Raw genomic sequence first — 16,624 nt, 5'->3', positions numbered from 1 at the left:
TGGAGGTGTCCCATTGTTCTGCAGCCGTTGCACGCATAGTGCTTGAAGCGACATTGATGGGCCCAATGATCACCTCCATAACGCCAACAAGATGTGAACTGCCTCGCTTTAATGATTGATGGCGGACTTTGGGTCATCTGAGGTCGTGCAGCGGCCGGTGTGTACATTCTGCCATGTATATTCCTGCTTGAAAACGACGTTACTTTGTGCACAGTACTAGCCAAAACCTCTTTATGCTGCAAAATGTGTTTGGTGTTATTGCTGGTGGACATAAATGCTTTGGCTATCGTTATGGCTTTGCTCAGATTCAGTGTTTCAACAGTCAATAGTTTGCGAAGGATAACCTCATGGCCAATGCCAAGCACAAAAAAGTCTCTTAGCATTTGTTCAAGGAATCCATCGAATTTGCAGTGTCCTGCAAGGCACCTTAGTTCGACGACATAGCTTGCCACTTCCTGGCCCTCCGACCGTTGATACGTGTAGAACCGATACCTCGCCATCAAAACGCTTTCCTTCGGATTTAGGTGCTACCGGACCAGCGTATACAATTCTTCATGGGATTTGGTTGTTGGTGAGGCCATAGGTTGTTGCCCCACAGACGATAAGGAGGATCGCCCTTCGTTTGGCAGCGTTCTCATCCCCTTCCAGCTCGTTGGCCACGAAGTATTGGTCGAGTCTCTCCATGAAGGCCTCCCAATCGTCCCCTTCTGAGAACTTCTCCAGGATACCGACTGTTCTTTGCATTTTCACGCGGTTGTTCGTTACCTCGTCACCTCGTCACCAATTATTATGCTCAAAATAAAGGATGAAACTGAGTACTGTATGCAATGAGTAAGTGTGACCTTAACTCCTTTAATTAGACTCCAGAGTGCAGGTACAGCTTGGGAGGCCTGCTTATATACAGTGCTCCCAACTAGTAGAGTGGACAAGGGAGAACCAGTGGATGTGGTGTATTTGGACTTTCAAAAGGCTTTTGACAAGGTCCTGTACAAGAGATTGGTGTACAAAATGAAAGAACATGGCATTGGGAGTAATGTACTGATGTGGCTAGAGAACTGGTTGGCAGACAGGAAGCAAAGAGTCGGGATAAATGGGTCCTTTTCAAAATGGCATGCAGTGACTAGTGGGGTGCCGCAGGGTTCAGTGCTGGGACCCCAGCTATTTACAATATACATCAATGATTTAGATGAAGGAATTGAGTGTAATAGCTCCAAGTTTGCAGATGACACTAAGCTGGGTGGCGGTGTGAGCTGTGAGGAGGATGTTAAGAGGCTGCAGGGTGACTTGGATAGGTTAGGTGAGTGGGCAAATGCATGGCAGATGCAGTATAATGTGGATAAATGTGAGGTTATCCACTTGGTGGCAAAAACAGAATATTATCTGAATGGCGGAAGATTAGGAAAAGGAGAGGTTCAACGAGACCTGGGTGTCATGGTACATCAATCATTGAAAGTTGGCATGAAGGTACAGCAGGCGGTGAAGAAGGCAAATGGTATGTTGGCCTTTATAGTTAGTGGATTTGAGTATAGCAGCAGGGAGGTCTTACAGCAATTGTACAGGGCCTTGGTGAGGGCTCACCTGGAACATTGTGTTCAGTTTTGGTCTCCTAATCTGAGGAAGGATATTCTTGCTATTGAGGGAGTGCAGCGAAGTTTCACCAGACTTATTCCTGGAAAGGCAGGACTGACATTTGAGGAGAGACTGGATCGACTGGGCCTGTATTCACTGGTGTTTAGAAGAATGAGAGGGATCTCATAGAAACGTAGAAAATTCTGACGGGACTGGACAGGTTAGATGCAGAAGAATGTTCCCGATGTTGGGGAAGTCCAGAACCAGGGGACACAGTCTAAGGATAAGGGGTCGCCATTTAGGACTGAGATGAGGAGAAACACTTCACTCAGAAAGTTGTTAACCTGTGGAATTCTCTACCGCAAAGAGTTATTGGTGCCAGCTCATTGGATATATTCAAGCGGGAGTTAGATATGGCCCTTACAGCTAAAAGGATCAAGGGGTATGGAGAGAAAGCAGGAAAGGTGAATGATCAGCCATGATCTTATTGAATGGCGGTGCAGGCTCGAAGGGCCGAATGGCCTACTCCTGCACCTATTTTCTATGTTTCTGTGTTTCTATGCTGGGATCCCTTGGGACTCCAACAGGTAGGCCCTCTGGTGGTGGTGTAATACAGGTTGCCAAAGGTTACATACATAACAGACATGCTCAACCAGACCATCCTCCTCCAATACCTCTTGTCCATTGTCCAGCTCAATGGGATTTCCCTTTCGCTGTTCCAATCTTACCTATCCAGTCATGCCCAGAGGTTCTCTATCATTGGCTTCTATTTCAACCCTGCACCATCACTTCAGGAACCCCCCAAGAATCTATCCTTGGCCCCCTCCATTTTCTCATATTCATGTTGCCCCATGGCAACATCATCCACGGAAATGGGGTCAGCTTTCACGTTGATGATCATCAGTTGTTACTCTCCATCATTTCTCTCAGTCCCTGCATTGCCTCTGTTCCATCAGAATGTTTGTCTGACATGCCAACTTGAATAAGCTGCCATTTCCTCCAGCTAAAAATTAGGAAGACTGAATCGATTGTCTTTGAGTTAGATGTAGTCCTTACTACTCGGGGAATCAAGGGGTATGGCGAGAAAGCAGGAATGGGGTACTGAAGTTGCATGTTCAGCCATGAACTCATTGAATGGCAGTGCAGGCTCGAAGGGCCGAATGGCCTACTCCTGCACCTATTTTCTATGTTTCTATGTTTCTATGATCTCTGCCATAAACTGTGTACCCTTGCTCCTGAATCCATCCCCCAATCCAGTCACTGTATCAGGCTGAACCAGACTTTTCACAACCTCAGTGTCCTACTTGATCTTGAGCTGAGCTTCCAACACCATAGCCTCTCCATCAAAAAGACTGCCTACTTCCAACTTTGTAACATTGCCTATCTCTGTCCCTACCTCAGCCAAACTGCTGCTGAAACTCACATAAATGCCTTTGTCAACTCCAGATACGATTACACCCTATATTTTCTTGGTCTTTCTCCTATCCTTCGCGCTCTGTAAACTTCAGCTAACCCCAAGTTCTGCTGCCTGTATCCTATCCTGCAGCAAATGCTGCTTCCCCATCACTCCATCCTCGCTGGTCTACATTTGCTCTCAGTCCCGCAAAACCTCAAATTTGACATTCTCATCCTTGTGTTTTGATGCCCTTTACTATCTTTGTAACCTCCCCCAGTGCTGCATCATCTCCCCTCCCCCCCCCAACCTTCCCCCAACATTTATGTTCCTCTGACTCCAGACTCTTGTGCTTCCCCCCTTCACCCCAGTATTGTTGGGAGTGACTTCAGCTACCTAGAACGTATGCTGTTGGAATTCCCAGCCTAAACCTCTCTGCTTCTCCTCCTTTAACAAAAATCCACCTCTTTTAACAAGGTCACCTCTGCTAGTATCTCCTTCTTTGGCTCGGCATCTATATTTTTCCTTACATTTCTGTGAAGCTCTTGGGAATGCGTTTCTATTTTAAAGGTTGTATATAAATGCAATTTTTTGTTGCGCAGAGTCAGACTCTAATTTATGCTACTACATTACTGTGTTTCCACAGCATTTACAGGACAACTCTAGGCCTAATGTTAAAGAAATAAGTTACCAGCAATACAAGGAGGCTGGCTACCTGATTTTTTTTCATTTCTTTGCCATGAAAAGGTCATTTTTAAAGTGTTCTGTCTCACCTGAGTAATGTCATTTAAAATGGCTGTCTGATGTGTCGTCACCTTGCAATAGCTGCCTTGGCAACGGGAGGCGTGGAAAGCAAAGACGAAGACTGGCACTGTTTCCATTTTATTGACCTTATAATATACCTAATGTAAAAGAATGATCGAGGGTAAGGAAAAAGCTGCAATTTCATTTGAGTTTAGATGAGATCACAAACCACTCACATTTCACTCTTGCGGTTTGTTATATCGACAGCCCCGTTGATGAAATTAGAACCATATTATTCGGTCCCAACATTCAGAACTCAGTAAATCTCATTATAGTTCCAGGAAATGCCTGTTAAGCAAACTGTGAAAGGAATATTGCAACTCTGATGTGAGAATGCAGAGCTAAGTGAGATTGCACGGTAATGTTTTCTTGGGCCACTAGGGGGACAGCAGACCAAAGATGCTCTTCTACATTCCATTAACAATATTATTCAGCTTGTTATCAGATTAAATATAAAACAAATTCAAAAGCCCAAATCACTAAAGTACTATTTGTACAATATACAGATAGGTGAAATAAAAGGTTCTGCTGCTAATACTTAATTAGTAATACAGTGTCAGCTGCGGCTCAGTGGGCAGCACACTCGCCTCTGAGTCGGAAAGTTGTGGGTTCAAGTCCCACTCCAGAGACTTGAGCACATAAATCTAGGCTGACACTGTCGTGCAGTGCTGAGGGAGTGCTGCACTGTCGAAGATGCCGTCTTTCAGATGAGACGTTAAACCAAGGCCCCGTCTACTCTGTCAGATGAATGTAAAAGATTCCATGCCACTATTTTGAAGAGGTGCCGGGGAGTTATCCTTAGTGTCCTGGCCAATATTTATCCCTTAATTAATATCACCAAAACAGATTATCAGGTCATTATCACATTGCTGATGGTGGGAGCTTGCTGTGTGCAAATTGGCAGCCACGTTTCCCACATTACAACAGTGACTACACTTCAAAAGTACTTCATTGGTTGTTAAGTGCTTTGAGATGTCCGGAGGTCGGGAAAGATGCTATATAAATGCAAGTCTTTATTTTATTTCTTTGTAATACAACTGTCAAGGCCTTAAGCTTTGGAATTCCCTCCCTAAATCTCTCTGCCTCTCTCCCTCCTCCTTTAAGATGCTCCTTAAAACCTACCTCTGGTCATCTGTCCTAATATCTCTTTACGCGGTTCGGTGACAATTCTTGTTTGGTAACGCTCTTGTGAAGCGCCTTGGTAGGTTTTATTCTGTTAAAGGTGCTATATAAATGCAAGTTGTTGGTTCAGTAGTAATGTGTTTTGTAGTAATGTTTGGTATGACTGTTGCTTATAAAATGTATTAGTTTTGTTAACAGCAAGAAATATCGATTGACAGCTATTTTATTTGCCTTGGACTCCTATCCCTTTATAAACCTATTTTAAATTCAGTAACATAATAAATATATATTAGCTTTTTAGACTTTGCTTCTTATTTCCATCCAATTTTTAATTTAATTTAAACTTTAATTCAGTCGCTAATTACAGAGGTAGGCACCAAGATCTCTGATGGTTAAATGAAACCTTAAGAAACTGACCTTATTGGAGTGTTGTAGATTTATTGGGATTACAGATCACTGGTGCATAATATATTCCTGAAATAGATCAGGAGAATTATAATTAAAAAATGATTTATATTATGTGCAGCTTAAGTGGTTGCAGTTAACTTGTGTAGCTGGTTAATTTTCTGGAAAGGAATGTTAGGCTGGGTTTCTTCAGGTGAAAGTAGTTTAAATGATATCTTCCAAATGACCCATTTATTTTAAATGCTTGATTCTAATGTATTTTATTTTACAACTCATATTCTATGCATAAGTTGTAGGGATGACATTTACAAAGACCTTGATATAAATCCTCTGAATATCTCCAGTGTTGGATTTGGGCATTTCTCAGTTTGAACGTCCATGGCGGTAACATTGATTTTTGACCATAATGCCGGCAGATGCCTGTTTTTCTCTATAAATAACAATCCAATAACAAAAGTATACAAAAACACAGTTTTGAAATATGGGGGGTAAATTTCACCTTCACCATTGTCGAACATGCCTGATTCTCATCCCATTGATTTCATTGGGATGAAGATCAGGCAGGTTCTACAACAGGGAGAGTGGTGAGGGTAGGAGATTGGACCACCAAGTCAGTGAAGGTGCATTCTCATGTGTTTTGTTAATGGGGAATTTCACCCTTTATGTTTCTTGTCAGTATTTCATTGTAAGTGTCTTCAGAGATTGTGGTTTGTAACAAGTTGTACAATGAGTAACCTGTGTCAAGGCCTTGTTAAAACAATGAGTGGGGTAGCCAGGTGATATTTTGGATCCGGCACCGACCTGTCACCTATTCGACCTGCATTTGAATCGAGCCTGGAATAATGGACATGTCTATTCCTAAAAGAGCTCTGAGTTTACATAGCTTTAATGCTTAACTCAGTTCCTAGAGGTCATTGCAGAAAATTGTTTCTAATTTGACACTAAATTGGCAATCTCACTTAACGAGTGTTGCTAGTGTGGGAAATTGAAAAATTATTGTACTGCCAATAAGAAGAAAATGTTCTGTTTCTCAACTCAAGGTACAACACTGATATGCTTCATGTTTAGGAGCACAAAATTTCACCCAAAAGTGGTCATGGGTTCTATTCGTGCTGTGGGTCCCCTTCCATTGATAACCATACATGACAAATCAGGAGAGTACCACATTTAGGCGTCATGAAATTGCACATCATACAACTAAACATTCTAGTTTTGCAAGCATCCTAGAAAAACAGTAGGTGCCCCAATAAAACCTAAATCCTAATTCTCAGGGCTGGAAATTCCCCAATTTTGCTCCTGTTTTTTTGGCGATATTTTGCTGTTTTTAGCGAAAAACAGTGATCCGGTAGTTTCGCAAAAGTCTTGCGCCAGTGGTTTATAAATACCACTGGAAAGCGGACCGACGGCATGCAAGACTCGAAATACTGCTTTCGCTTAAAATTTGTCTTTTCGCACACCCGTATTCTGCACGAAAAAAATCGCCTGGAAAAGCCTTTGTTGCAGCACTTGGGACAGCGGTAGGTATGAAGACCTGCAAAAAAGGTAAGTTAAAGTTTTTATTTTTTAATTCTTTTTCAGTGATTTGCTAGATAAGTGCTTTGTAAATGTTTTGGTGATTTTTTTTTTCCAATATATTTTTAGGTGTTTTTCTGCCCTCCCTAGGCCCAATTTGCAGCGGTATCGGCCTCGGACTAAAGTTGGTGAGGATCGCGATTTGCGCCGCGAATCCTTGTGCAACGTCGATTTTTACCGCTGGACGCATTTTTGCACAGGCCTTAAAAAAACTAGCGGAGTGATTAGCGGTATTTTTGGCGAAAAAATACCCCATCACCAAAAGACGAATTTCTAGCCCTCTAATGTTTAAGTTTGCCAAGCCTTTGGAAAGGGTGCAAAAGAGATTTACTAGAATGGTACCAGGGTTCAAAGACTTCAGTTATATGGAGAGACTGGAGAAGCTGGGGTTGTTCTCCTTAGAGCAGAGAAGGTTATGGGGAAATTTGATAGAGGTGTTCAAAATCATGAAGGGTTTTGATGGAGTAAATAAGGAGAAACTGTTTACAATGGCAGAAGGGTCGCTAACCAGAAAATGCAAATGTAAAGTAATTGGCAAAAGATCCAGGGCATGAGGAGAAAAAATTACGCAACGAGTTGTTATGATCAGGAATGCACTGCCTGAAAGGGTGGTGGACGCAGATTCAATAATAACGTTCAAGAGGGAATTTGATAAATATATGGTGGAAAATTTTGTAGGGCTATGGGGAAAGAGCAGGGGAATGGGACTAATTGGATAGGTCTACCAAAGTCCCAGCACAGGCATGATAGGTCAAATGGCCTCCTTATATGCTCTATCATTCTATGATTCTTTGATTTACAAGGAAAAGAGAATGGCAGTACATGCTGATTTTTGGCAATGTTTGAATCAACAAGGTGAAGTCAAAAGCTGCCAAATCTATTAGCCATTTAATTAATAAATAGCCTTCCAGTTGTTCAGAAGTTTAATTTATCTCGAGCCTATTCCCATCGAGTGGAACATAAGAAACAAAAACACCCAAAACACCAATGACCCTGTTACTAATACGAGTTATAATACATAGCCCCAGTTGCTCAACTTTGTTTCCTAAATGTATGTAGAGCTGTGCTTCAAATAAATTTGCAGCTTTAATCTGTAATATCGACATTGTATTGAGAATGTACTTGTTTAATATTCAGAAAAATGCGCAAGGATGAAGTATTTTGTTTTTGCTAATGGAGGGTTATCATCATTGCAGCGATTGCTAATAATTCCAATACAGTGAAGAATGTGTGTAGGTGTTACATGTAGACAATTACTAGGATGTGTATAGAACAAAGATACAGAACGGAGTCTCCAGAAATAGCTCACTGTTTCTAAAATAAATTCATAGGAGACTTTTTAATTGAAGAAGGTGCAATTTGTATTTCTTTCTTTCATGAGGCACTGAAACTTTAAGGAGACACTTTTCCCTACATTATAGCCCTAATAAGGTAATTAATAAACATAAGAGTAGATTTTTCATGATGGTCGTAGATTGCGACAGGGTGTTACAATGAGAGTTTGTATCTGTCCAAGAAAATCCGAACCAAATACAATAAATGTTCCCGGCTTGGCCCATATTATCTATTAATACTGAGCTTCCAGCATGTAATTCACCCAAAACAGGCAGCTTGCTGATCCTGAGGTGGTATCTGGCTCGGCTGCAGCCATTTACCATGAAGGTATTTGTTTCAGGCAAACGTGGTGGAGAGGTTGTTGTACCTTGTCTGTATTCGACCATTATCATTGGAGAAGCGCTAGTGAAGACAGCGCCCAGGTTTATAAAGGTAGCTGTTGCAAGAAGTGGGAGAAACAAAAAGCTTTGCATTCCAGGGCACCCTCCTCAAAGGAGAGTCAGACAGAGTGCCTGGTAGGAGATGGCGCAACATATCAGTACAGTCTGCACCACCCAGAGAGGGTGGCACCCAATTTATAAGAAATCATTACACTTGATGAAAGGTCAAATCTTCCCACCAGTACCTTAGTATAAATATATAGGCATAGTATGCATGTGTTATGCACATCGTGTTACATGTTGTTTGCTGTCTCACACAAAGCACTCAGACTACTTTAGAGCCTTTGAATGCTTACATGCATACTCTTACTTTAGTTGGGCCCCAATCACATCTGCAACTTATCTCTAAAATTCTTGGCACACTGTCTTCTTAAATGAGCTTCACACAACAAATCCTTCCAACAGAATCTAGCTGCATGTTGAAGTATTCACACATCACGGGCTGACGAATGGCACTTTATGTGCTCCTGACACTTCCAACATCTCTATATTACTTCTCTGCTTGTAGGGCAAGACAGCACAAGAGAGATTGAAGAAGACCAGAAGTGATGTAGGGCCTTGAATACCTTTGAGGAGGCAACTTTGTAAATCTTTGGGACAGAGCATGTAGAGAGGGTGAAGCCCGAGGTATCCTGCAACCAGATGGCTAGTGCTATCTTCTGTTCTTTCTTTTCCTAATACTCACTCACTGTTATCCAGGTACACACTCAATTACAAGCCCATGTGATAAGTAGATACTCCTCCCTGTAAGTAATAGAGGGATGCCATGTAGCCAGCATTCTTACATATGTTCATCTTCTGTCTCTGTAGTATGCCCCAAGAACCAGCTCCAAGTCTCAGTACTGCACAAGAAGCCAGCACCACATGATACTCATTCCACCCATTGCAAGCACTAACACAAGTATTTCCCTTCTGGGGAATTTAGATAGTCAGTTTGAGGAGGTGAATCAGGTAAATCACAGAGCATGAGTGGGCAGTAACGTGTAGCAGTGCCAGTGGAGAAGCAGGAACATGCTAGCTGGAGGGCCAGCTCACATCCTTCCTCAGCTGTCAACCCCAGGAAGTTCTGCATTTAAAGACAGGTTGATATCTGAGCCCCAAACTTTTATCCAGTCATTTGAGAGTAAACTCTGGTAGCAAGTATAGAGAATCCACTTTCCACAACTTTGCAATCATGCATGACCACTTGCATGAACTACAATCTATCGTGGTGTACGAGGTAGCTCCAGAGGCATGTGCAACAGAGCCGCCAATAACAGAGGCTCTTTGCTGGGGGAGTATCTAACATTTCTTCATATAGGTCTTGGGCTCCAATATCTAAGAGGCTCGCTTCTCCAACTTCACCATCATGGTGGATCAGATGAGGAGAGCCATTACACAAGGCTTCATCACTCAAGGATCTCCTCCCATGAAGATCATTGGATACACAAAGGGAGTGCCCAGTATGGCTAGAGTAGACATTTCGCTCAAGGTGACACCACAATCAGCCCATCTAATCCCATATCTCAAATTACAGGAGATGTGTCAGAATGTGGGTAGAACTAATCGGCCACCACAGCAGCAGATGGGGTTGAAGCTGTAACAAGGCCAACCTATGACCCAGCATAAAGAGGGTTCCCTCAATCCCAAGATTCTCTCATATTTAAATAGCAGCCAGCCACCTCCACCACTCCTTTCATTGGGAGTGCACCTGGAAGCTGTATAAAATAAGAAAGAAAGAACTTGCATTTATTTGGAACCTTTTACATCCTCAGGCATCCCAAAATACTTCAGAACTTATGAGCTGCTTTTGTACTGTAGTAACTGTTATTTTTCAGGTAAATGCAGCAGCCAGTTTGCACACAACAAATTCCCACAGCCAGCAATGAGATAAATCTGTTAACTGCAGAATAAATGTTGGCAAGGACATCAGGAGAACTTTACTGTTCTTCTTCAAATAGTGCCATGGGATCTTCTAATTCTACCTGAAGAGGCAGAAATTAGTTTAGCATCTCATCCAAAAGACAGCACCTCTAAGAATGCAGCACTCCCTCAGACTGCACTGAAGTATCAGATCATGTGCACAAGTCCTTAGACTGGGGCTAGAATCCTAGTTTTTGACTCAGAGTCAAGAGTCAAAGTGAGGCATGGGAATAGAATAGAATCTAGAAGACACACAAAGTACCAAAGGGAGGCATGAGCATAAAAGCAATGAGCACCCTGCGCTGAACACTGGTAGGGAAATAAATTGGGTTGACTTTACCCAAAGAAAGAAAAAAAGACTTGCATTTATATAGTGCCTTTTACAACCTCAGGATGTTCCGAAGCGCTTTACAGCCAATGAAAAGTTTCTTTCTGTAGTTAGAGTGAGAATTATAGCAATTGCAAAGATGGACTTCCATACAATGTTCCTGTTAAGTGGCGAGGATTGTCCACAAGGTACTGCACAGGCCGCTCAGCAGCTTTCACATTGGAGAAACCACACATGTGCAAAAATGTGAATAGGCCGCGCGGTGTAGGATGGAGGCCGCACAGGCTTACGGGTGATACTGCTTCCATGGTAGTTGATGCAGTGCAAAGGAACAATTTGCGAATGGTGTACTGGGTTTGTATCCTCTTCTTAGGCAGTCCCCCGGAGTCGAGGATGACTTGCTTCCACACTAAAATGGGTTCTAAGGTGACTGATGAGACCAATGCGGGACCGACAGTCTCTGTCACAGGTGGGGCAGATGGTGGTTGGAGGGATGGGTGGATGGGGTGCTTGATCTGCTTCACGATGACATGCAAGCCGTGATTCTTACCATTCTTGCGCCGATATTCAACTCTTTCTCATCTATTTCCGATCGGGGTGGTACTGAGGGGCGGAAGAGCCCTTCGGTCAGGTTGGGCACCCCAACTAGTCGGCAACGCATCACTGATGATGTCAGCACAGCACGGACGTGCCGCGTCACGCTGCCGTGTCACAACGTCCCTCCCTTTCAGTTAAAGGGGAGGGCCGCTGCGAACTCTGCAAGAAGCTTAGTTAGGCCCACTGGGCCACCAGGGAGGGTTTCGGCCGTGCCATCGGCCAAGCATCCAAGTGGGGGTGCCGGGCTGCCTGTTGGGGCCCGGCTAAACCTGTGTCCACCATTGTCAGCCCGACGCCAGAGTCAGCCTGACAATTAAAATAAAATGGAGGCACCGGAGTGCGCCCTCCCCTTTAGGTGCGGATGTAGTGCCCAGGCATACACAGTTTCCCACAGGGGAAAGCTGTCAGTGGCATTGACCGGCTGTGACATCGCTCCCACGAGGCAATTTCCCACGGCAGTCAGTAAGGGGGTCGCCGCCGATTGATGTGGGGTCGGCACGTGCCTGACAGGGAGGTAGCACGGGCGGCACGGAAACCCGTTCCCACCGCTCCCAGTCCAGGGGCAATTTCGCATGGGTCGGCCCATTCACCTGCCCCCTCTTAGAGGCGCTAATGGGGCTTAATGAGGGGGGCAATTTGGCCCCCTGAAGTGATGCTTCAAAATGCCCATTGCTTGTCCTGTAATCTCCTTGTAGGTATATGAAACTCTCGGTATCTGTAGTCAGTTTCTGACTCTGAGTTTCAAAATGGTGTTATAAGCCAGGGCTTTAGAGGGTAGCTGCAATCTCCTTGGAGCCATCCTTCAAATGTGTCTTTTCCTTCAAAGAACCCAGGCACATATGGTTGACTATCATATCATATCATGACTAATATCTAGGAAATCAACATTGACCTGAATGATCTTGTATTGCTGTTCATTGATCATCCAGCTGATGTTGAAGTGAAAGCCCTTTGCCATTGTCTCTAAGAGCCTGGATGGTTACATAAGTGCCATCAATAACTCTCTGGACTTTGGAAAATCCTGTGAGTTGGAAAAATATAATTGATGTCTCATTCTGCTCTTGCTTTTCCATGAGGAAGGTGATGAAGGTGATTGTCCTGGTGAACTAAGCATCAGTGATCTGCTTGATGAATCTGTGCATTGAAAACTGACTGATGTTGTAGATGTACCTTGGGATAGCCTGAAGAAGTTGAACATATATAAATTGAGGATGGTTTTGATTTTGACTGCCCCTTTGGTGCAGGATAACTTGCAGCTAATGATAGAGCTTCATTGCTGCCATCACGATGCATATTAGCCTGTAAGAACAGTTCTGTTTTGACAATCCCAGATAGTTGCTTCCGAGTTTCTAAACATGAGTCAGTGGATAAGGGCAGCTGTAAGCAAACTGATTGTGGTTCACATGAACCTCCTTGGCATGCGTCATTCATTCTCTTCTTCTGCCACCAAAAAACACAAAAATAGAGAAGCAGTTTAGCTACTGGTTTTTAATAACTATTTTACATGGGTGAGCTAAACAGTGGAAGACTTGGGTAAAAATTAGGCAATTGCACGAGAAACCATTTTCACGATACTGACTATGTTAATAAAGCTTTTGTACATGCAATGAGTGAGTGCTCTTGGGAGCTGGTGAAACATTACATCATTTCCTAGCTGCTGCACATCCGAATCGTGATGGCAGAACCAGTGCCCCTGCCCCCCCCGCGCCCCCGGCCCAACAAAAAATCTCTCCCATAGTTCTCTTCAAAATTCCATTTTAGTTCTTACCTTGAAGGGTGATAGCTGTGCAACTCTCTCCTCTTCTGTAGGCATTGACTCATGGTGGGGTTCAGTTTCACGCATGCTGGTAGCCACTCAGTACCTGCCCCAAGTGGCAATAGTAAAAGTTGAAGACAGTTGTGACTTATTTGTGAACCCAGATAGTGAGTTTTGGCAGGCTCTTCAACCACGAGAGGCATCATATCCAAGCCTGAATACCCAAAAATATCAAATCAATAGGTGTTTGTGTTGAGTGGCTGCAGGTTATCAAGTTACCCTTTATTTTATTAACTTTTGATTCAGCGGGGATAATATTAGCCTAACACATTGAGCAGGAAACAAACGGGTTCAGGCTAGACACTTGTTGTACATTCTGACTTCAATGGAGATTAAAATTGGATGGGGTGTAAAACAAGCATCTGACCCGACACTGCCCCATTCTCGCTGGGCTGGTTAGGTTAATGTTATCCCCTGTGTTTATCACTTGTGGAGATAGCACACTGTAATAAACCAATTGGAAGCCACCTCAGCCTTGTACACAGTCACTCACAGCTTTTCATGTGCTAATTAGATGAGGTTCAGAGGATGTTTAGAGTGAAGGGGCTATTTTACCCTTAGCTGCAGGCCCTACAGCCCACTTCCTGCCTTGCATTGTTGATACAAGATTCATGAAGCTGAGTCATCATGATTGGGAAAGACATTAAGGAAAATGAGAATAAACTTTCTCAGCTGCATTTCCACAGGGACTATCCTGAGGCAGGAATGAAACAGACAGGCTGCTGACATTATTGCCCAGCTAAGCCCATCGTGCAGCAATGCTGATAGATCAATAGTGCATAGTCTAGCAGAGACGGTTATGTGACAGGGATCCCATCAGACAAAAAGCAGGAAACTATGGACCAGCTAGCCTAGCATCTGTGGTTGGGAAAATGTTGGAGTCCGTTATTAAAGAAGCAGTAGCAGGACATTTGGAAAAGCAAAATTCGGTCAGGCAGAGTCAGCATGGATTTATGAAGGGGAAGTCACGTTTGACAAATTTGCTGGCATTCTTTGAGAATGTAACGAACAGGGTGGATAAAGGGGAACCAGTGGATGTGGTGTATTTGGTCTTCCAGAAGGCATTTGACAAGGTGCCACATAAAAGGTTACTGCACAAGATAAAAGTTAATGGGATTGGGGGTAATATATTAGTATGGATAGAAGATTGGCTAACGAACAGAGAATAGGGATAAATGGTTAATTCTTTGGTTGGCAACCAGTGACTAGTGGGGTGATGCAAGGATCAGTGCTGGGATCCCAACTATTTACAATCTTTATAAATGACTTGGAAGAAGGGACTGAGTGTAACGTAGCCAAGTTTGCTGATGATACAAAGATGGGAGGAAAAGCAATGTGTGAGGAGGACACAAAAAATCTGCAAAAGGACATAGACAGGCTAAGTGAGTGGGCAAAAATTTGGCAGATGGAGTATAATATTGGAAAGTATGAGGTCATGCACTTTGGTAGAAAAAAATCAAAGAGCAAGTTATTATTTAAATGGAGAAAGATTGCAAAGTGCCGCAGTACAGCGGGACCTGGGGGTACTTGTGCATGAAACACAAAAGGATAGTATGCAGGCACAGCAAGTGATCAGGAAGGCCAATGGTATCTTGGCCTTTATTGCAAAGGGGATGGAGTATAAAAACAGGGAAGTCTTGCTACAGCTATGCAAGGTATTGGTGAGGCTACACCTGGAATACTGCGTGCAGTTTTGGTTTTCATATTTACGAAAGGATATACTTGCTTTGGAGACAGTTCAGAGAAGGTTCACTGGGTTGATTCCGGGGATGAAGGGGTTGAATTATGAGGAAAGGTTGAGAAGATTGGGCCTCTACTCATTGGAATTCATAAGAATGAGAGGTGATCTTATTGAAACTTGATAAGGTGAATGCAGAGAGGATGTTTCCACTGATGGGGGAGACTAGAACTAGAGGGCATGATCTTAGAATAAGGGGCCGCCCATTTAAAACAGAGATGAGGAGAAATTTCTTCTCTCAGAGGGTTGTAAATCTGTGGAATTCGCTGGCTCAGAGAGCTGTGGAAGCTGGGACATTGAATAAATTTAAGACAGAAATAGACAGTTTCTTAAACGATAAGGGTATAAGGGGTTATGGGGAGCGAGCAGAGAAGTGGAGCTGAGTCCATGATCAGATCAGCCATGATCTTATTGAATGGCGGGGCAGGCTCGAGGGGCTGTATAGCCTACTCCTGTTCCTATTTCGTATGTGCTTATGTTCTTATGTAATAGTTTTTACGTGTACAGAAAACCCTATTTAAAGTTTGCACTGTACTCTTCCACGTAACTCTTCTGCTTGCCTACTGTAGATGTAAGCACTACAGCTCAGGAGCATTAGGTCCAGAAGGGTGTTTTTTTGCAGTAGGAGTTAACTTTGAATCATAGCTGGTTATGAAACAAATAGTATTAATTAATTTGGTGTTTTTCAGTACAAAGTAATTGAATGGTTCTGTGCACTCCATAGTTCTAATTAAGCAAAATGGTCTCACGATTAAAATATTTCCATAACATTTAGCCCATGTTTACTTTTTCCACATTGCGCAGGAAGACATTTAAAGGCTACACAGGAACGTGCTGGATCATTTTAGCGAGAGATTGATTGGGAGCTCGAAGCAAGCCCTGAGGTTCAGTGACGTTCATGGGTGGAGATTGGGCACGCATTCTGTAGATGGGGAAAACATTAAACAAAAATTTGTACTTTGCATGTACATTTTTCTGTCGTTCAGTGCCTGAAAAATATCACAAACACTTGTGCAATCCAATTAAAGAGGTGTAAAAGTTGAAAATCAGGGTATGAAAGGAGAATAAATTCTTTCTTCTGCAGAACTCTGCCCTGTCTTCTTTGTGAAAGATAGCAATTGTTTTTTTCCCTGCAGTCAGTCATTCTCCGACCTTGTTTTGTCAAAACAGATGGGTGTGGAGATGCCTGAGAGAGAATATAAAATGAGCCCGCTTGAATTCCTTTGCAGACCTGTTGTTACCTATCACTGCACTACCCTCCAGCACTATGCTGGGCGTGATTAATTCCGCACACTCACGCATCCTCCAGTAGGTGAGATCCAAGGTTCAGGCAGAAGGTTTGCTGAAACAATGTCATTATTAAATGAATTCTTGCATGCATTATTCATCAAAATGGCATGCTCACCAATTTATTCTTGCTTTAGTTATATGTGAGTAACATTAATTATGGTACTTCACTATCTGTACCCATCAGAATCAACCCTATTTGAAAATAATACTCCCTCTGCCCCCCAAAAATAGAGAGACAGCTGTGCAAATGTTTAGCTATTTTAAAGGATTCTACAAAATTAATTGACCCCGATGGACTAGACAACATCTGACA

General features: G+C 43.1%; 1 protein-coding gene across 1 annotated transcript in view; it reads left to right on the top strand.

Moving 5' to 3' along the window:
- Positions 1–16,624, top strand: part of LOC139275203 (stAR-related lipid transfer protein 13-like) — a 603,587-nt gene that overhangs the window by 403,799 nt on the left and 183,164 nt on the right. The gene's annotated exons all lie outside the window — the stretch shown is intronic.

The sequence above is a fragment of the Pristiophorus japonicus genome, chromosome 10, assembly GCF_044704955.1.
Source record: "Pristiophorus japonicus isolate sPriJap1 chromosome 10, sPriJap1.hap1, whole genome shotgun sequence".
Taxonomy (NCBI): Eukaryota; Metazoa; Chordata; class Chondrichthyes; family Pristiophoridae; genus Pristiophorus; species Pristiophorus japonicus.
This window is presented reverse-complemented; position numbering and strand designations above follow the sequence as displayed.